A 19,486-nucleotide genomic window follows, 5' to 3' on the forward strand; every position below is an offset into this window, starting at 1 on the left:
GGGTATGAAAGAATCATGTGCACTTTTTACTTAAAACTTTACCATATGCAGGGAGGAAATTTGTATATCAAAGAATAGAGGGACCTTACATCATATCTTGCACTAAATGAAGGGTCTATTGTTTATGAAATAAGGTTACATGAGAAAGCAGAAGACAATATTACATATACAATGTGACACAGCCACTAGCTATCCATAAAATCCAGTCTTTCCTTCTTCATTAATAATAGATTTATAGTTTGAGACGTTGTTGCCAGCATCACCACATTTCCCAGTCTCCCCTGTAGTTAGAAGTTACGTGACTAATTTCAAAAAAAAGTAAGCAGATGTGATGTATGACACTGACAGCCTTAAGACTAGCCTTGTCTTCTCCACACTCCCACCACTGCTTGTTATAGGCTGAAATGATGAGAATCAGATAGATCTTAGATACCTAGTGAAGACCACAGAATCATCATTAGCTTGAGTCCCTGAGTGACTGTGTGGAGCACTACTATGTGAAAAAAATAAGTTTTTATCTACCCTGTTTGAGTCACAGAATTTTGATATTTTGTTTGTTTGTTACAGTAGCTTAGCATTTGACCCTAACAAAAACTCTGATTATCACTATGCAGAAAAATATATGTTTATATAATGATACAATGACTATAGGCCCTAGGAAAGTATAACTAGTGATTGTTTTATATAATGTTTTATAAAACTGTTTAAATATTTCAAATTTCTTTTGGAAAATCAACTGTTGTATATCAGCCAGTGCCAATTAAACACACAATAACATTTCAATAGATTCTGAAATCCAAGGAAGGTGTTATACTTAAAACAGAAGCAAATCACTGGGGCATTCACATTTGATTCCTAATTGCACATTTACCAAGAGAAAATTTGGCATTTGGATTCACCCTCTAAATTCACCACTATTCAGCAGCAATCTGAATCCTTAAGTTAAATTAAAAAGGTCATTACCCTCTGGAACTGAAGGTGCTCTTTTAATTACAATATTGTTAATGAATTGAGAAAGAAGACGGTTTGGCTTGTTTCAACTATACATGTAAGTCAAAGCAAGCTCCAGTGAATATGGGGGATTCCCACTGGATTACTTTTTTTCCCCTCCCTCCCTTTTTTTTGTCCATTCTTCCTTTCTTCCTTCCTTTAAAGGGAAGCATTTGAATATAACCCTGGCACTTAAGTCTCCAGTCTCCATTTTATCTGTAAATTACTGCTAAAACTGTTAATAGCTAAGTGCCTACAATATTTTGTTTTATAAAACTCTTCAAATTTGTATGAACATTAACAAGATGGTTTGATGAGAAAATTTTAACTTAGCTTTCTAAGGTAGAGCAAAACATAAGCCATGTTTTCCCTAGCTAAAAACAATAATTATCGACTCACATTATCATGGTACATTGCACACACTTTGCTATGTGAAAAAAAACAAAAAACAAAAAAGTGAACACATTTGGCATTGGACCACTAACAGTTGTTGATCAAGTTAATCTAAATTAGGAAAGAGGCATTTCATGATGACATTCCAAACTAAAGAATACTAAAGAATATGTTCCTGTAAAGAGCTCTGAACTTTCCTATTTGCTAGAATCTAGATGAGCTTAAAAGTTTTCAAGTATATAAAAGACAGTCTTCCCTTTAAAGTGACTTGTAAAGTTCATAAAATTAACTCATGCTCATGCTACTCATAACAAAAACTGTGCTACCAGATTAAATTTAAGTAAAGTTCCTAACAGCTGCTTGTAACATCTGGGATTTAACTTCAGGGGAAGTAGTTGATTCTAATTTGCCCAGGTTATTCTCTTCCTACGTTAGGACAGTAGGGAGCTTGGAGATTTGTCCATGCAAAACCTTCCACAGATTTGAACCAGTTAGACAGGGCATTTATTCATTTACTCACTCAACGAAAGTACCTAGCAGCCCATTGCGACCCCTTTGACAATTACACAGAGAAAAAGCTACACCCTGCTCTTTCTATAAATTGTCATTAGGACCTTGTCTTACTAAAGGAGCAATTTCCCCCTAATTTACCACTGCACTTACAAACTTGCTTCAGAGCATATTCCTTTGACAAGCCATTTATTTGGCTTTGTTCCCTGGGCAAAATAATATATACTGCTAATATTCTTTCTTATTATATTCAACTAAGATACATTATTTAAAGAAAATTTGGAAACAAAAAAAGAAAAACAAATATCCTCTCTTTTCCCCAAAACAAATACTGCTAACAGTTTTTTAAATTTCCTTTCATATTTTATCTCTTTTCTTTCTCTTTTGTGTGTAGTTCCTTTTAAAAAGTTTCAATTGTACTGTTTCCATATTTTTTTCCTCGTCGGGGGTTAAAATTAAGATAATCATCTTCGGTAATATTTTCTGAGGAATACAAGTATTGAGTCAAAGAATACATAAGTTTTAAGTTGCTTCATTTATATTGTCAAAGTGATTCCCCAAGTGTTAAAACATTGATCTCCATCTAATAAGTCAGGAGAATGCCAGTTAATTTCACTCAGGTATATACATAATATAGAGTTTACTCAGGTGTACGTATAATTTTCTAAAGACAGGAAAATAAATGAATACCATGGTTGTTTTAAGATCCCCTGTATTTATAACTACAGTATAATGCTTTGTGAAATGCTTTTTCTTTTTTCTTTTTTTTTCTTAAAGTTTTCACATCCATTTTCCATTATGGTGCTACTGATTTTTTTTGGGTCTACTTTTGTTTCTTTTCAATGACTTATTGCATATGAAATAAACTATAATAAAATAATTATCTTACTTTTTAAAATTTACCGGAAACTAATATAACATTGTATGTTAACAGTAATTGAAAAATAAATTTTTGAAAAACATAACAAAAACAACAGAAAAGTATGAACTTATATTTTGTCATATTATTGTAAATACTTTTCAGATATGATTGTATTTTAATTTTAGTTATGACATGTTTGATGTACAGAAATATACAAATTTTATATAGTTAACTGTGATTTATTTCCCATATTGAGATGCTTTCTTCCTTTTTTCGAATTCTGATAAACTTCTGTAGTATTCATCACATAGTCCCACACATTTGCTGTCATTCCTAGAAAAACTATTGATTTTTAAAAAAATCTTCTTACATTATTGAATTTTATTACTAATTCAGAGATATTTTGGTTAATTCTCATATATATATTTGTATCTGTCTACTTATCCATCTGTCATCTGCAATTCACATTATAATTTGTTTTTTTCCTCCAATAATTCTATTTTTATTCTTCTTACAGAAGCCCAAACTTCCAGAACTATATACAATAATAATAAGAAAAAATAATAAGAATAATAAGAATTTCAACTGTGTTTCTAATGTAAGGTTGATATTTTTCAGCATGTCAAGGAGATAGCTTTTTATTTCTATACTTCCCAAAAGTATTTTTTTGTTGGTGCTGCTGGAAATTTTTTTTTTTTTTTTTTTTACATTTAAAGTAGAAATAAATGTTCCATTTCATTAACATTTTTGGCATCTACCAAAATAGTCATAACTTTTATTTACTTTTATCTCATTGATATAATACATTAATATTTTCTTGATTATATAATGTTAAACTAAGTTATTCTTCTGTCTGACTAGAAAATGGCAAAAGTTACAGGAGTGTTTTTTGATTCACTTTCTAGTATTTTATATAGGATTTTGACATCTGTAGTCATAAGAAATATCTTCTAAAATTATCACATTTATGTTATGTTTGATAGACTTTGATATCAGAATTATAGCTGGATACTTAAATGAATCAGTAGCTTTTATAACTTTTTCCATATTCTATAGCATGGGAATAATCAGTCCTTTCAAAAGTCTAAAAACTTTGAGGCTAACCTCTGTTTTGCATGTAAATATTTAATGACATTTTAATATTATTCATGACTAATGACATGTTTAGAATGTATTAATTCTTGGTTCAATTTTGGCATATGTACTTTCTCAGAAAACTGCTTCTAAGAACTTTAAATGCACTAAAATTTAGTTGTACATAGTATTTTCTTACAAAAAATTATTGTTAATATATTCCCTCTCAATCTATAAAATTTTAAATTTTATGTTTAGCTCATATTTGATTTATATATTCTGATATATCATTTCTAATAAATAAATTCTTGTTTTTATTTCCATCATTTTCTTATACGTATTTTTAAATTGGAGAGGAGATTAAAGAAGAAATTATATTTTTGTGCCAATTTTAAATACAGTTTTATTAAGGACACCACATTTTCCACTTTACAATACTGTGCTTATTAAGTGCATCATTACTTCCTTTCCCTGTGAACATATTCCATATTCAAGTACCAAGAATGCCCAGTTAGCAGCTCAATTTCAAAACTGCCACAGAATTTGCTAGAAATTTGGGTAAATCCAAGCTCAAGGTGACTTAATCAACCTCTTCAGTGGTAGGCCCAGAGGAGACACCACCAGAATGAGAAACTCTACCCCGAGGGAAGCCCCCAGGCATTCCTTCTGGCATGTCTCCTGCACTCTGGTACAGCTTGGGAACAATGGAGCCGCAGACACTTTCCAGCTCTTTCTGCTGATGTTCACATTCTTCCTTCTCTGCAGCCTGGTTCTTATCAAGGCAATTGATGATTTCACTGCACTTATCAATAATCTTTTGTTTGTCCTCATCATAGATCTTTCCTTGAAGTTTTCCTTCTTCAGTGGTTGCTTTCAAATTGAATGCCTAGGATTCAAGTAAATTCTTGGAAGACACCTTGTCCCAATACTTTGCCTCTTCAGATGTATACTTTTCAGTTTCCTGTACCAGGCCCTCCATGTTTTCCTCACTCAGATGACCTTTGTCATTAGTGATGGTAATCTTGTTCTCTTTTCCTGTACTCTTATCCACAGCAGAGACACTGAGGATGCCATTTGGCATCAATATCAAAAGTGACTTCCATCTGAGGAACACCACGAGCTGCAGGAGGTGTGCCTGTGAGTTCAAACTTGCCAAGCAGGTTGTGATCCTTGGCCATGCCCGCTCCCCTTCATAAACCTGACTGAGCACAGCAGGCTGGCGGTCAGAGTAGGTAGTGAAGGTCAGTATCTGCTCAGTAGGAATAGTAGTATTGCACTCAATGATGACAGTCATGACTCCACCAGCAGTTTCAATGCCAAGGGAAAGAGGAGTGACATCCAATAGCCGCAAATCTTGAGCATTGTCAGATTTGTCTACAAATAGGATGGATAGTTGTACCATAAGTAACAATATCATCAGGGTTGATGTTTATATTCAACTCTTTCCCATTGAAGAAGTCCTGTAGGAGTTTCTGAATCTTGCGAAATGGGTAGAATCACCCACCAAGACAATAGCATAGATATGGGTCGAGCTTGGCATCCTGAAGGGCTTTCTCTATAGGGTCCAGGGTGCCATGGAAAAGTTCAGCTCTCAGTTCTTCAAATCAGTCATGCGGATAGAGGAATAAAAGTCAATTCCTTCATAGAGTGAATCCATCTCAATACTGGCCTGAGTGGTGGAAGAGAGAGTATGCTTAGAATGTTCACAAACAGTATGGAGTCAATGCACAGCCTCTTCTTCTCACTGATGTCCTTCTTATGCTTGCGCTTGAACTCTGCAATAAAATAGTTGAGCATCAGTTGTCACAGTCTTCTCCACCTAACTGGGTATCCCCAGCTATACATTTGACCTCAAAGATTCCATCTTCAATTGTGAGAATTGCCAAATCAAAAGTGCCACCTCCCAAGTCAAAGATCAGCACATTTCTTTCAACTTCAACCTTTTGGTCTAAGCCATAATCAATAGCAGCAGCAGTTGGCTCACTGACAATTCTAAGCACACTGAGACGAGCACTAGTTCTAGCACCTTTGGTAGCCTGACAGTGAGAGTCACTGAAGTAAGCAGGTACTGTGATGACAGCATTGGTAACAGTCTTTCCCAGGTAGTAGGCTTCTGTGATTTCCTTTATCTTTGTCAAAACCATAGATGACATCTCCACTGGATAAAAACTTTCTGTCTTTCCCTTGCATTCTACTTGGACTTTGGGCCTGCCAGCGTCATTCACCACCACAAAGGGCCAATGCTTCATATCAGACTGGACATCACCACCATCAAATCTATGTCCAGTCATGCATTTAGCATCTAAAACCATGTTGGTGGAATTCATTGCAACTTGATTCTTTGCAGCATCACTGATCAATTGTTCGGTATCAGTAAAAGCAACATAACTTGGGATAATTTGATTTCCCTGATCACTGGCAATTATATCCACTTTTCCATGCTGGAAGACACCCACAAAAGAGTAGGTGGTGCCGAGATCAATGCCAACTGCAGGTCTCTTAGATATGGTTGCTTCAGGGTACACATGGCTTGCAAAGTCAAGAGATCTGGACAGCTGCCCCCGCATTCAATGACAGAAATTGTTATTTCTTCACAATTCTTCCTTTGTCCCTGTTCTTGCCATGGTTCGCTGGAAAAGTAAACTCCTTACTCCATAGACCTAGGTTTGGCCATGAGACTTGCTTTCAGCAATAGGATGTGGGTAGAAGAGAAAATGTGCCAGGTCCAAGCAGGGGCTTTAAGAAGCATTGCAGATGTTCCTCTCTGCGTGTTTCGTGCTCTGTTCTTTGCCTTAGGAACATTTATTCCACAAAGGGGTGATCTTTCAGTCAGCATCACAGAAATAAAAGATGCATGAACCCAGCGTGCAGACTGGAACAGAGCTACAGCTTTTATTTGCTTTTATTTTCTTGAGTGATACAAAAACAAAACTTTTAAATCTTTCTAAGTTTTAAAACACATTCTTGAAAATCATTTTCTATAATTACCAAATGAAAACCATGGAATGCTTTTCATATCTACATAACCTTAATTCCCAATATACAATAATGTATTTAGGGATTGTAGATGCTTATTGTGATTATTTTATGACCAAAATAATCATATATTCACTCACTTGGATTATTATTGTTAACATTTGCAATATATTCAGTGGTTAGCTTTGCAAAGAACTCTTGTGAATTAGTTATTTATGTTGAACTGGAATCATGCCCAAACCAGTGTTTATACGTTATTGAATTCTCCATTTCTTAGTTGTCAAATGTTCTTCATTTTTTATGTGGCTGGAGAATATTTTCAAGCAGGATTATTCAAAAATGATTCATCAGTGATTTTTTTTTTCCAAATACTTGCATTTTAAAGACTTCCTTCACATACAAATGACAGCATGGCTACATGTATAATTATTGAAATGCAATTTTTTGTTCCCTGTAAGACCCCATAGGAGTGCCTCCATTTTCTTCTGACATTTATTATACCACAAACAGAATTTGATACTACCTTAAAGCTTGTGCCTTTTAAGTGACATCCCTCACTTCCCCATACTGAAAAATGTGTCTTTATTATTGGAATTTTAAAATGTAGCAGTACATTTCCAGACATGGGTCTTTTTTCATTAACTTTTCATGAAACACAGTGATCCTTCTAAGCTTACAAATTCAAAATTTAATATTTGTTCAGAAAATAACTCTTTTATTATAACTTTGATTGTTTTTTGATCAGTTTGCCTTGATTTGATTCCCAAGAATTGTCAGCTATCTGTAAGTTATATCTTTGTTTTCTCTCCTGCATATATATCTATTATATCTTTGATTAACCTGCATTCTTAGTGTGTTTTTCTAAGTTCTGTAAGTCACTGATCGGCTTTCATGCTTTGCTGATTCTGTTTTTACTTTCTCTCATAAATATACTTTTATCATCTTCATATGTTTTCATTTTTCTAATTTTCCCTCTTATCCCAGATTTCTTATGGTCACAGACTGTATCTTTGCAAATGACCATTTTATATTATCTTTCATCTCTTCAGTGATTTTGTGCTTTCTGGTTCTTTATTGAAAAAGTAAAAGATATACTTCCTAGAAAAAAATCTGTTCTTAAAATAATTATTTATCTTTGCAATCTTAAGAAAATGCAAATATAAAAACCAAATCCTTCTTATGTTATTAACTGTTTCCATAGACCCTATTTTGGTTTTCATCAATTTGAATGAGGGGGAGTCTCTACCCAAGTCCAACATGTTTCACACAAATAGTTACATATGCTCCCTCTATTTTCCATCACAATTTACCTAAGTACAACCAGATATTCTCTTTTTGATCCTGTCAGTGAGTGACACCCAGCTTAACTGACCTATCTTCTCCTGCTACCCTAATCTTTTAAGTTAAATAGGTAATTTATTTCTGAATAATTTTAAGCAGCCTGATTTTTTTTTCTCCACAGAAATTGTGTTTTACTATTCTACAATTTATTTTATATAATGTGTTTTGTGTTTTCCCCAATCTTTTCCTTTATAAAATTATTTTATTTTTCATAAAAAATTATATACATTTTGTCACCACACAGCAGCTTAAACTGTTTGTTTCCTTGAACCTGCCCCCAAAGAAAGGAGAGTGTGTAAGACGGATTCTTTCAGGGTCTTTGCTAAACCTTTGTATTTGTACCTTATGCCCCCGTTTGGTCCCAGAAAGATGACTGGACAGTCAATGACGAGTAAGATTCCTCATGGAAGGAACAACTCAAGCCAGGTGCAGTCACGTGGGGACCAACAGAAGAACCCACGGGGTTCACAGAGGTGGGCACAGGCCCCCACCTTCCTCAGGCTAAGGAGAGCCTCAGCCTCTGTGGCTGCATTCCTTCCCAAAACCTGCAAGGGAAGTGATTCAATGAGGTGCTCTCCATCTATTCATATGCATATAGGTTTTGTCCCTTGGGGAAGTTGAGACTTATGGTCCAGCTGCCTGCAGGCAAGGGTGATTGACTTAAATCAGTTTCCTATTATGATGTATGGAATTCACAGATCTTGAGATTGACAAGCTTTATCTCCTTTACTTCCCCACAAACTAAAAAAAGCTGATGCGAGGCCCAATTCGGGGCTTCCAGTCCTTGAGACTGGGGTTCCCTTGGCCTCTGCACTTAAACTATATTCATGACTACTGTCTTTTCTTAATCCTGCACTGTCCTCCTCACTCCCCACAACTCTCGTCATGTGGGACGTGACACATTTAAGGTGTACAACATGATTTGATACACATATACATAGTGATTACTATATTCAAGCTAATTAACACATCCATCTCTTTACATAGTTATCTACTTTATGTTTGTGTTGAGACTAACTGAAATTTATATTCTTTAATATTTTTCAGCATTCATTAGAATAGTATTAATTAAAGCCATCATTCTGTACATTATACTTATGGACTTATTCATCCTACATAACAATATAGTGTCAACTTTGTACCCTTTGGCCATCACCTCCCCATTTCCCTCGCCTCCCGGGTCCTAGTAACCACCATTCAACTCTCTGCTTCTAAATATTTGACTTTTTATATTCCACATATAAGTGAGATCATGAAAGTGTTTTTTCCGTGCCTGGCTTATTTCACTTGGCATAATGTCCTCCAGGTACATCCATAATATCAGAAATGGCAGGATCTCCCTTTTTTAGATCAAGTAATAGCCTGTTGTGTGTCTATATGTGTATATGTGTACAAATATATATATATATGTATACACATATATAGAGACATATATACACACACATATATATGTGTGTATATATATATGTGTGTATATACGTGTGTATACATGTGTGTATACGTGTGTGTGTGTGTGTGTATATAAAGTTGACGTATACGTGTCAATGTTTTCATCCACTCATCTGTTGATAGATATTTAGGTTGTTCTCATATCTTGACTACTGTGAATAATCCTGAAATGAACATGAGAGAACAGATATTTCTTTGCAGCACTGGTTTCATGTCTCTGGGGTATATACTTAGAAGTGAGATTGCTGGATCATATAATAGTTCTATCTTTGTTTTTTCAGGAACCTCAATTGTTTTCCATAATGACTGTGCCAATTTTGTTCCTACCAAGAGTATTCAGGGGCTCCTTTTTCTCCACATTCTCACCAACACTTATCTTTTATCTTTTTTATGGTAGACATCCTAAGAGGTGGGAGCTAATATTTCATTGTGATTTTGACTTGTATTTCCCTGATGATTAGTACTTTGAATACTTTTTCATACATCTGTTGGCCACTTGCATGTCTCTTTTGGAAAAATGTCTATTTAGGTCTTTGCCCATTTTTAAATTAGGTTTTGTTTTTTGCAATTGAGATGTATAAGTTCTTTATGTATTTTGGATTTTAGCCTACTGTTGGATACACGGTTTGAAAATATTTCCTCCCAGTCCCTAGGTTGTTTTCATTTTGTTGATTGTTTCTTTGCTGGGCAGAAGCTTTTTTTAGTTTGATGTAGTCACAATTATTTATTTTTGTTTTTGTTGCCTGAGATTTTGGTATTATATTAAAAAAAAAAAAAAATCATTGCCAAGGCCAATTTCAAGGAGTTTTTTCTCTATGTTTTCTCCTAGAAGTTTTATGGGTTTAGGATTTATTAAACATACACAGAACTTTCCACTTAACTGCAGAAGATTGCACAGTCTTCTCAAGCATACATGGAACATTCTCCAAAAAGGAGCATGTTAGGTCAAAAAACAAGTTTTAACAAATTTAAGAAGAGTGAAAGCATACCAAGTATCTTTTCCATCCACAATAGAATAAAACTAGAAATCAATAACAGGAAAAACAATGAGAAATTTCAAAAATACATGGAAACTAAATAATACATTCTTGAACAACCACTGAGTCAAAGAGGAAATTAAAAGAGAATTTTAAAAATATCTTAACACAAATGCAAATTAAAACACAATTTATCAAAACTTAGGTATAAAAGAAAATTTCTCCAACACAATAAAGGCATTTATGAAAAGGCGACAGCTAACATCATAATGAATGGGGAAAACTGTTAACTTTTCTTCTAAGATCTAGTATGTGGCAAGGATGCCTATTATGACCACTTTTATTCAATATAGTACTAGAAGTACTAGCAAGAGCAGCCAGACCCTCCACCACCTCCCAAAAAGAAAAAAAAGGCATCAAATCAGAAAGAAAAAGTAAACATGTCTCTGTTTGAAGAAAGCATGAGCTTATTTTGTTTCCCCGAAAATAAGAACTAACCAAAAAATAAGCCCTAGCATGATTTTTCAGGAGGACATCCCCTGAACATAAGCCCTAGTGCATCTTTTGGAGCAAATGTTAATATAAGACCGGGTCTTATTTTTGGGGAAACACTGTATATATAAAACAAACAAAAAAACAATAAAACACAAAAGAAAACTACAGACTGGACATTAAAACTGTTAGAAATAAAAAATGAATTCAGTAAAGTTGCAGGACATAAAATCAACATACAAAAATCAGTTGCGTTTCTTTGCACCAACAATGATCTATTCAAAAAGGAAATCAAGAAAACAATTCTATTAAGGACAGTATTAAAAGGCATAAAATACTAAGGAATAAATTCAACCAAGGAGATAAAAGATCTTTACACTGAAAACTATAAAACACTAATGAAAGAAATTGAAGAAGACACAGATAAATGAAAAGATATCCCGTGTTCATGGATTGGAAGAATGAATGTTGTTAAACTGTCCATACTACCCAAAGTGATTTACAGATTCAATGTTAACCCTATTAAAATTCCAACGGCATTTTTCTCAAAACTAGAAAACTCAATTATAAATTTAGTATGAAACAACAAAGACCCAGAATAGCCAAAGTAATCTTGAGAAAGAAGAATGAAGTTAGAGGTATCATACTTCCTGATTTTAAATTATAGTATAAAGCTATAATAATCAAAACAGTATTGTACTTGCATAAAAGCAGACGCATGGACTAATGGAATAGAATAGAGAGCCCAGAAATAAATCTAAGGATACACAGTCAACAAAATTCAACAAAGACACCAAGAATACATAACAGAGAAAGAATATTCTCTTCAATGAACTGTGATAGCAAAACTAACTATCCACATGCAAATGATTGAAATTGGACCCTATTTTACACCGTACACAAAAATTAACTCAAAATGGATTAAAGACTTAAACATAAGTCCCAATCCATTTCACCTCTGATAGTGTTATGTCCTGGAATTTTCAGTCTCCAGAATGGGTACAGAAGGAGAGATACTATCATGCTGGGTGTCATGTGGGGTCTCAGCTCCCGCTCCCCACATAAGAAGGCAGGATAGGGTGAGGCCAAAAAGGAACACCCACAGAACCACAAATAGGGGAGTCATACCACTATAGTCTCACTGGCAGGTGGGTTGAAGACACAGGAAGCAGGAGCCACACTATCCGCAACCTGCTGTTCATTTCTCTCTGCCAACCAACCTCACTTGCTAGCTGCAATCTGCCATGCTAACTGTAATCCGCACTTGCTAGCTCAGCCACCATCTTCTTGCTACCCCCCATTTCGTGCTAGCATAGCCACGGCAGTTATATTAGTGGCCAATGGCTCACTGATTACATCTGATGGCCAACTAGCCACAGCCGATGGCCATCCAATCACAGTTGATGGTCATTTACTACCTGAGTGAGCACCTTTCCACGTGAGGCTGAGAGCCTGGAAACTGCACTCCTGGCTCTGTCCCCACACTCCACCCCTACAGGGTCTTACCTCACAATCTACGCCGACAAGCGTCTTCCACGAGGGGCCCTGTGTGAGGAGCCTGGAGGTGAATGCAATATCTTGGACACAGCCAGGCTTTCTGGGCACAACCAGGGTTTCTCAGGGCACCACCAGTCCTTCTGGGAAGTCCACTAGTCAGACTTCCTGGGCTTCTTAGGGTACCACCAGTCTCCCCGGGCACTGCCAGGGCCTCTCAGGGCACTGCCATTATCTCTGGGCACAGCCAGACTTCCTGGACTCATCCAGGGCTCTCAGGGGACTGCGACTCTCTCTGGGTCTCTCGCATATTCTCGATGGTGGCTGGTCAAGACACAAAAACAAACATTCTGCCAGTTCCACTACATGGTGGTACATTCCCAAGCAAACAGTCAAGTAGTCCATTAAGTTAGGGATGGAAGGCAATTCCCCATAGTCCATAGTCATTCACCAGGGCTGTGCATTGGCCCCACAATGTGTGCCCTCTCCGCAGGACGAGGGCTCCAAGTCCTCCCCAACTTGGGGGTGAGGGCCTCAGCAAGCACTTCCCAACCCACACGGCCACAACGACCTTTCTCCAGCCTAATCTGGTTGGGGAACCGTCCACGTCTTCCCACCTCTCCATAGGGGTCCTGCTCCTCCTGGTCTTCCTGAGACTGAGTGTTCATACACAAAACCTGCTCCACTCCCCATCAGAGAGCTTTGGCCAGCACCGTACCCTGCTCGCTGCGCCATTTGTCATGCAGGGTGTCATGCGGGGTCTCAGCTCCCACTCCCCACATAAGAACATAGGATATGGTGAGGCTAAAAAGGAACACCCACGGAGCCATAGATAGGGGAGTCATATGACTATAGTCTCACTGGCGGCTGGGATGGAGACACAGGAAGCAGGAGCCACACTATCCGCAAACCTGCCGTCCACTTCTCTCTGCCAAAGCTGAAATTCGCTGTGCTAACTAATCCATGCTTGCTAGGTTAGCCACCATTTTCTTGCTAGCCCCTATTTTGTGCTAGCATAGCCACAGCAGTTATATTAGTGGCCAATGGCTCACTGGTTACAGCTGATGGCCAACTAGCCACAGCTGATGGTCATCCAATCCCACTTGATGGCCATTTACTACCTGAGTGAGCACCTTTCCACGTGAGGGTGAGAGCCCGGAAACTGCACTCCTGGCTCTGTCCCCACAGATACTGATTATATTTGGGGAATGTCAAGGAAGAAACTATTTCAGTCATCTCAGTCATCATTAGACCTGGGTGACCAGATTCTCTGGATATACACACAGATTATAAACCTCTGAACAAAGGATCCAGAGTGGGCATGAGTGAAAGACATTCACCTGCCTCCTACTGAACCATACCATTTCAGACGTCTAACCCACTAATCATTCGATCATTTCTCAATCCATTCCATCTCCACTGTATTTATAGTGGTTCTCCAACTTAAGTGTGCATCAGAAACACCTGGAGTGCTTGCAAAAAAAAAAGAAACAAGAAAAGAAAAACAAAACAGATTGCTCTCACACTCCCAGAGCATCTGATTTAGGAAGACTGAGGTGGGATCTGATAATTTGCATTCCCCAGGTGATGCTGATGCTGCTCCCCTGAGGACCCTGCTTGAGAATCACTAGTTCAGAGTGTTCATCCGACGGCATGACAAATCAAAGCGGGACAAATTTCTTTCTCAACTTTTCATCAGCTGGTATATTTTCATAGGTATTTCCATGGGTAGGTAAGGAAAAGTGAATTACGTATCCAGAGTTACCCTGTTTCCCCGAAAATAAGACCTAGCCAATCAGCACTAATGCATCTTTTGGAACAAAAATTAATATAAGACCCGGTCTTATTTTACTATAATATAAGACCGGGTCTATAATATAATATAATATAATATAATATAATATAATATAATATAATATAATATAATATAATATAATATAATACAATATAATACTGGGTCTTATATTAATTTTTACTCCAAAAGACACATTAGAGCTGATGGTCCAGCTAGGTCTTATTTTCGGGGAAACACAGCAGTGATTTAGTTAAAATAATTTGTATATTTCTTACTTATTTTACTTAATTCATTATTATTAAGTTATTATTAAATTTATTGTTTCAATTATCATTATGTAGTTATGGTTATAAAGGGGCCAGTTGGAAACGAAATGCTGTTTCATTCTCTACTAGAACCATCAAAACTACTTTGTTAGGACTGTTAATTTGCAAAGCTAATTCTGGGCTGGAATTCTCTGTGGAAAACTTTGTTAATGGGGGGACAAAATTTTTTTAAAAATCTAATACAATTCTAATAGAATTAAGCCTGGGGTTGGGGGATATGTGTGTGTGTGTCTGAGAGTCTAGGCACAATGAGACTTTACTCAATCAATAAGAAGAGTGCCATGTATTTTAATAAACTAAAAAATTAGACTTAAGGCTGTTGTGAGAATAGTTTCTGAGTGACAATGCAAAAGCTAACATAGAAATGCCACATTGACACAGCATGTGTGATGTTCAGGGGTATATGCTCCTTAGCTTTGGTATATTTGATGCTTCAATCCCAAAGAGAACAAGTTCCAGATTACCTTTATGTGATTGCTCTGTAATATTAAATTTTGTCAAATTATTTTTATTTTATACATTGAAGTATTCCTGTCTTTCCAATTATCTTAGGAATTAACACATTTGTATGTTCCAGCACATGGAAGTTCCCTTTAAATGAAATGGAAAAGTGCTCTGTTCATTTCTCTTTTGCTTTCTATAGTTATCTTTTCCCCATGTAAAAAGGACATTTCCTTGTCTCCTTGTCAGATGTGTTGTTCTCATAAACATAAGTAGAAGCTGGTTTTGCAATTGAATTGCCTCTCCCCACCCCCATCTTTACGAAATTATTACAATGAGGTTTCATGAGTTAGAATAGAAGCATGATTAAATTCTACCCGACCCTGTTTAGCCCTTTATTCATAGAACATTTCCTGAACAAGAAACTTTGGAGACTAGAGAGATGAAAAACAACCTTGCCCTGAACTTCGAGAAGCAAAACTCTCCCCGGAGATTGTACTGTTGTTCTCAGAGTGTGGTCCAGGAGCATCACAAGCAGCAGCCGTGGACTTGTTAGAAATGTCAATTCATGGTCCCAACTCTACCTAGTGAAGCGGAAGCTTTGTTTAAACAAGCCACCCGAAGAAGCTGTTTTAAAAAACCCTCTGGGTGATTCTTATGAACATTAAAATTTGGAGACCACTGCTATAATACAAAGTAAATTATAATGAAAAAAATTTAAAAGGATGTCTTCGCAGAGTTAGGAAGTGAAAGCAATGCCTTCTAATGTAAATATGGAAGGCTTCTGGCCCTTGAACTGGAAAGTAAAGTGGGTTTTATACACGTCCTGATGGGGAATAACCACGCAGAAGGAAAGGGCCTGCATAAACAATTTCCCAAGACCAGGAAAACCCAAATCTCTCATTGTGTAAAGGGCAGGTAAGTCAAAGTATAAAGCCTGAAGACATTATCAGAGTTCTTTGTGAATACCACAGGAGAAAAAGGTCTGATACCCGGAAGAGTGAGGGAGGCCTCCTGGAGTGGCTTATATAGTGCTGGCTCAAGAAGGATAATGTCCATTCGCAACAGTCATTTAAACTGATGACTGGCAATACACAAATTCAGATTTTCAGAGCTGAAACAGACTTTTAGGATATCTAATACAACTCACTATACAGTGCATGAATTCCTGCTCTATAACATGTTGGATAAGTGTTTGTGTGGCCTGTTAGGTTATATTTCATACTTGCCAAGATTCTTTTATACATAAAGAAAGACAGCTAATTAGGAAGACAAAAGGCATGTTCTAGTGCTCTTAATTATTTTTTTCTTTGTCATTCTCACTAGCTCATGAGTCAGTATATCCAGATATAAAACATTTTAATATACGCGTATCTTATTCTTGCCTATTTTTTTACACTGCTAATTAATAGGCTAGGCTTACATTTTATACCATTTCTTTTGTCCCTAGTTTTCTACCATTTACTCATGAATTTAGAATAACAACATGAAGGATCAAAACCACTTATGAGTAGACCACTGATGTAGAATAAAGGGTTATAAAATTAAATTATGGAACATAAGATACAGAATGGTCCAGCACACAGGCCAAAGTTGCATTTACTTATACATTATGATCAGAGGAGCATCAAAAGGCCTGACGGACCAAAAACACTTCCCCACTGGCTGGTTATATTGATAACAAAAAAAAAAAGAAAAAAGATATGTGTCTTTACAGGAATAAACATAGGTCATGAGATTTCCTCAGACATAAAATGTGAATACTCATCATTGCATCTATTTAAATAAGAGCAATTGCTAAGCTCTAAACAGGATAGACCTCAACAAATAAAACTAATAAAGTCTTTAGGATATGACTTTTTACTTGCAGGTAAAAGATTTCTTATATGTAAATTAACTACCATTAATAGATTTTGTAAATACTTTCTGAAAAAATGAGACATCTTGTGGTTAATCTGAGATAGATACTCTAGAGCCACTTTGAAGAGACACTAAATTGTATTCTCAAAAAGATGACTTTCATATTTCTGCTGTAAGGAAAACTGTAATACACTCAATCAGATTTTAAAATGTCTGGCATGAAATGCTTCTAGTTCCTGATAAAAGAGAAAATTGTACAGGAAGAATGTATTTGGAGAAAGTGAAAATGAGAACTCGAGAGAGAAGGAAGGAGAGACAGGAGGAAAAGCAAGAGGAGGAATGGGGAAGAGAGTAAATCGTAGGTCGGAGAGCTGCAGCCTCTAGAAAAGTGACTGCTGTCATGGAACAAAATCATTCTCTAAGATCTATCTCTTCTAAAAGATCTGATTACATACTGAAAAAAATAATAATCACTTACTAAGTTTTTACAGATAACCTGGATGCACCAAGGACTTATTAGGTAATTTTGTTATGAGAGGTTTGTTTGTTTATTTCTCCTTAGTACAGGTTCTATTGCTTTGAATTGGTCAAAAATACCATTCCTTTGAATAATTAAGAAATCATTTATTATGGAGGACATAGAATCATGTTATTTGCATATGATATTTATTGTTTCTTGGATCACAGAATTAAGCAACAGAATTTTAGTGCTAGAATCATTTTATAGATAATCTATTGCCACATATTTATCTAATGGGATGGTTACACGTTATCAAGCTCAATCATTTAGTCAGTGAGGAAAGAATATTTGTCTTGTGACTTAGTGCTGCCCTCTTTGTACTTATCGTTCTGTATTACCTTTTTCTAGTTATAATCTAATGGTCACTGGCTACTCAGAAGTTAGTGGAGAAAAGTTGTTTGCTTTACATTTATATTTTAAAAATGTGGCTTTATGTTAGCGTATAATTGGCTAGTTTGGTTAGTTGAAAATCTCAAATACTATTTCGTAAAATAGATTATTACCTTAACACATCAACTCAAAATAAAACGCTTACCAAATGACAGAGAAAAATAATCAGTGTAATTAAGCCTCCTTTGTGTTTCAATAAATGAAACTTTTCATTTGAGTTTATTCTTGAATTTGAAGTGTAATTACTATTTCATTAGGAGTTCTAAGGGTTTTTTATATTGAGAAATGCATTGCAATAAAGTTTTTCAGGAGTCATCACCCCCAAGTGATTGTTTAATGACCTCTGAAATATCTTACTTCAATTCTAAGTGCTAAATTCTTTTAACCACTAACACAGAAGCTCCTTAAAAGCCAAGAGTAACAATTTAAGAACCGGGCTTCATTATTTTCTATGGATTGGCAACAACTCGGTCACCTGTTCACAGCCAGCTCTTCCCTCGCACTCCATTGCATTCATTCCCCATGTTGTAGTCTCCATGTACCTAGTGATCAGTCACAACAAGGTCTGTGCTCTCTTTACAGTGAGTCATGTTTTTTTGTTATCCTCAATTTCCATGCCTTTTCAAGTTTGACATCGTCATAAATATCAACATAGATTCTAAATATTTTCAACTTAATGTAAAAAGTCCAGATTTTCCTTGTATTTGGTTATTCTGCAATTGCTCAAGGATGACCAGTAAACTTGGTAAAAATCACACCAGAGAACAAGTTCATTTATTGGCATGAACTCTACTATTTAGAAACACATTGTCAAGATGCACAGAATATTTAAAGGACTAGACTGTCAGCACACCATCCTTTAAAAGCCAGGCCTGCTCTATTTGTATTCACAGTTACTCATTCATTCAATTAACAATTACAGAATAACCACTATATGCTCCATACGTGGATGGTCTGATAATGCACAGAGCCAGAAGTTCAGGGGCTGATGACTTCGCTAAAGAGAAGACATACAACATTATTCCAAGAAAAGACATGAGCTTATGAGCATATGAGTGTGATTTACAGTAGGGGGCTCTGGAAATCATCCTTGTACCAAGTAACAGTATGCCTTAGGCATGGTCCTTAATTTTCCTATTTGAAAAATAAAGAATGCAGACTAGAAGTTCTCTTAGGCTCTTCTATTTGGCTGTCTCCTCCTGTCCAATCAGATGTAATAAAGGTGATTTTGTCAGAGTAAATGCTAACATACATTACTAGGTAATATTAGACAAATAGATTCCAAGGCAAAAATCATTTTTTCAAGACAAAGAAGAATGTCCATAAAAGGTATAATAGAAAGAAAGATTATGGGCTTGAATTCATTCAGACCTGTTCACACAAGTCAGCTGTGCCATCTTCTAACTGTGTGATATTGGTAAACTGATTCACCATTTTTAACCTTCCTTTTCTATAAAAGGAGGAAAATAATATTGAAATGATATAATGTATATAACATTGTCTGGCACACATAAGCACTTACACAGGAGAGCTATTAACATAAGCATTATCTGCGTAGCATTTTTTTTTCTTATCTAAGTCCTGGTATGTTAACCA

The 19,486-nt window shown here is 36.0% G+C and overlaps 1 protein-coding gene and 1 pseudogene across 3 annotated transcripts in view; both read right to left on the reverse strand.

Moving 5' to 3' along the window:
* Positions 1–19,486, reverse strand: part of CTNNA3 (catenin alpha 3) — a 1,431,866-nt gene that overhangs the window by 677,300 nt on the left and 735,080 nt on the right. The window lies entirely within an intron of this gene.
* On the reverse strand, positions 4,410–6,396 carry LOC117036274 (heat shock cognate 71 kDa protein-like; annotated as a pseudogene).

Source organism: Rhinolophus ferrumequinum, chromosome 16, assembly GCF_004115265.2.
Source record: "Rhinolophus ferrumequinum isolate MPI-CBG mRhiFer1 chromosome 16, mRhiFer1_v1.p, whole genome shotgun sequence".
NCBI lineage: Eukaryota > Metazoa > Chordata > Mammalia > Chiroptera > Rhinolophidae > Rhinolophus > Rhinolophus ferrumequinum.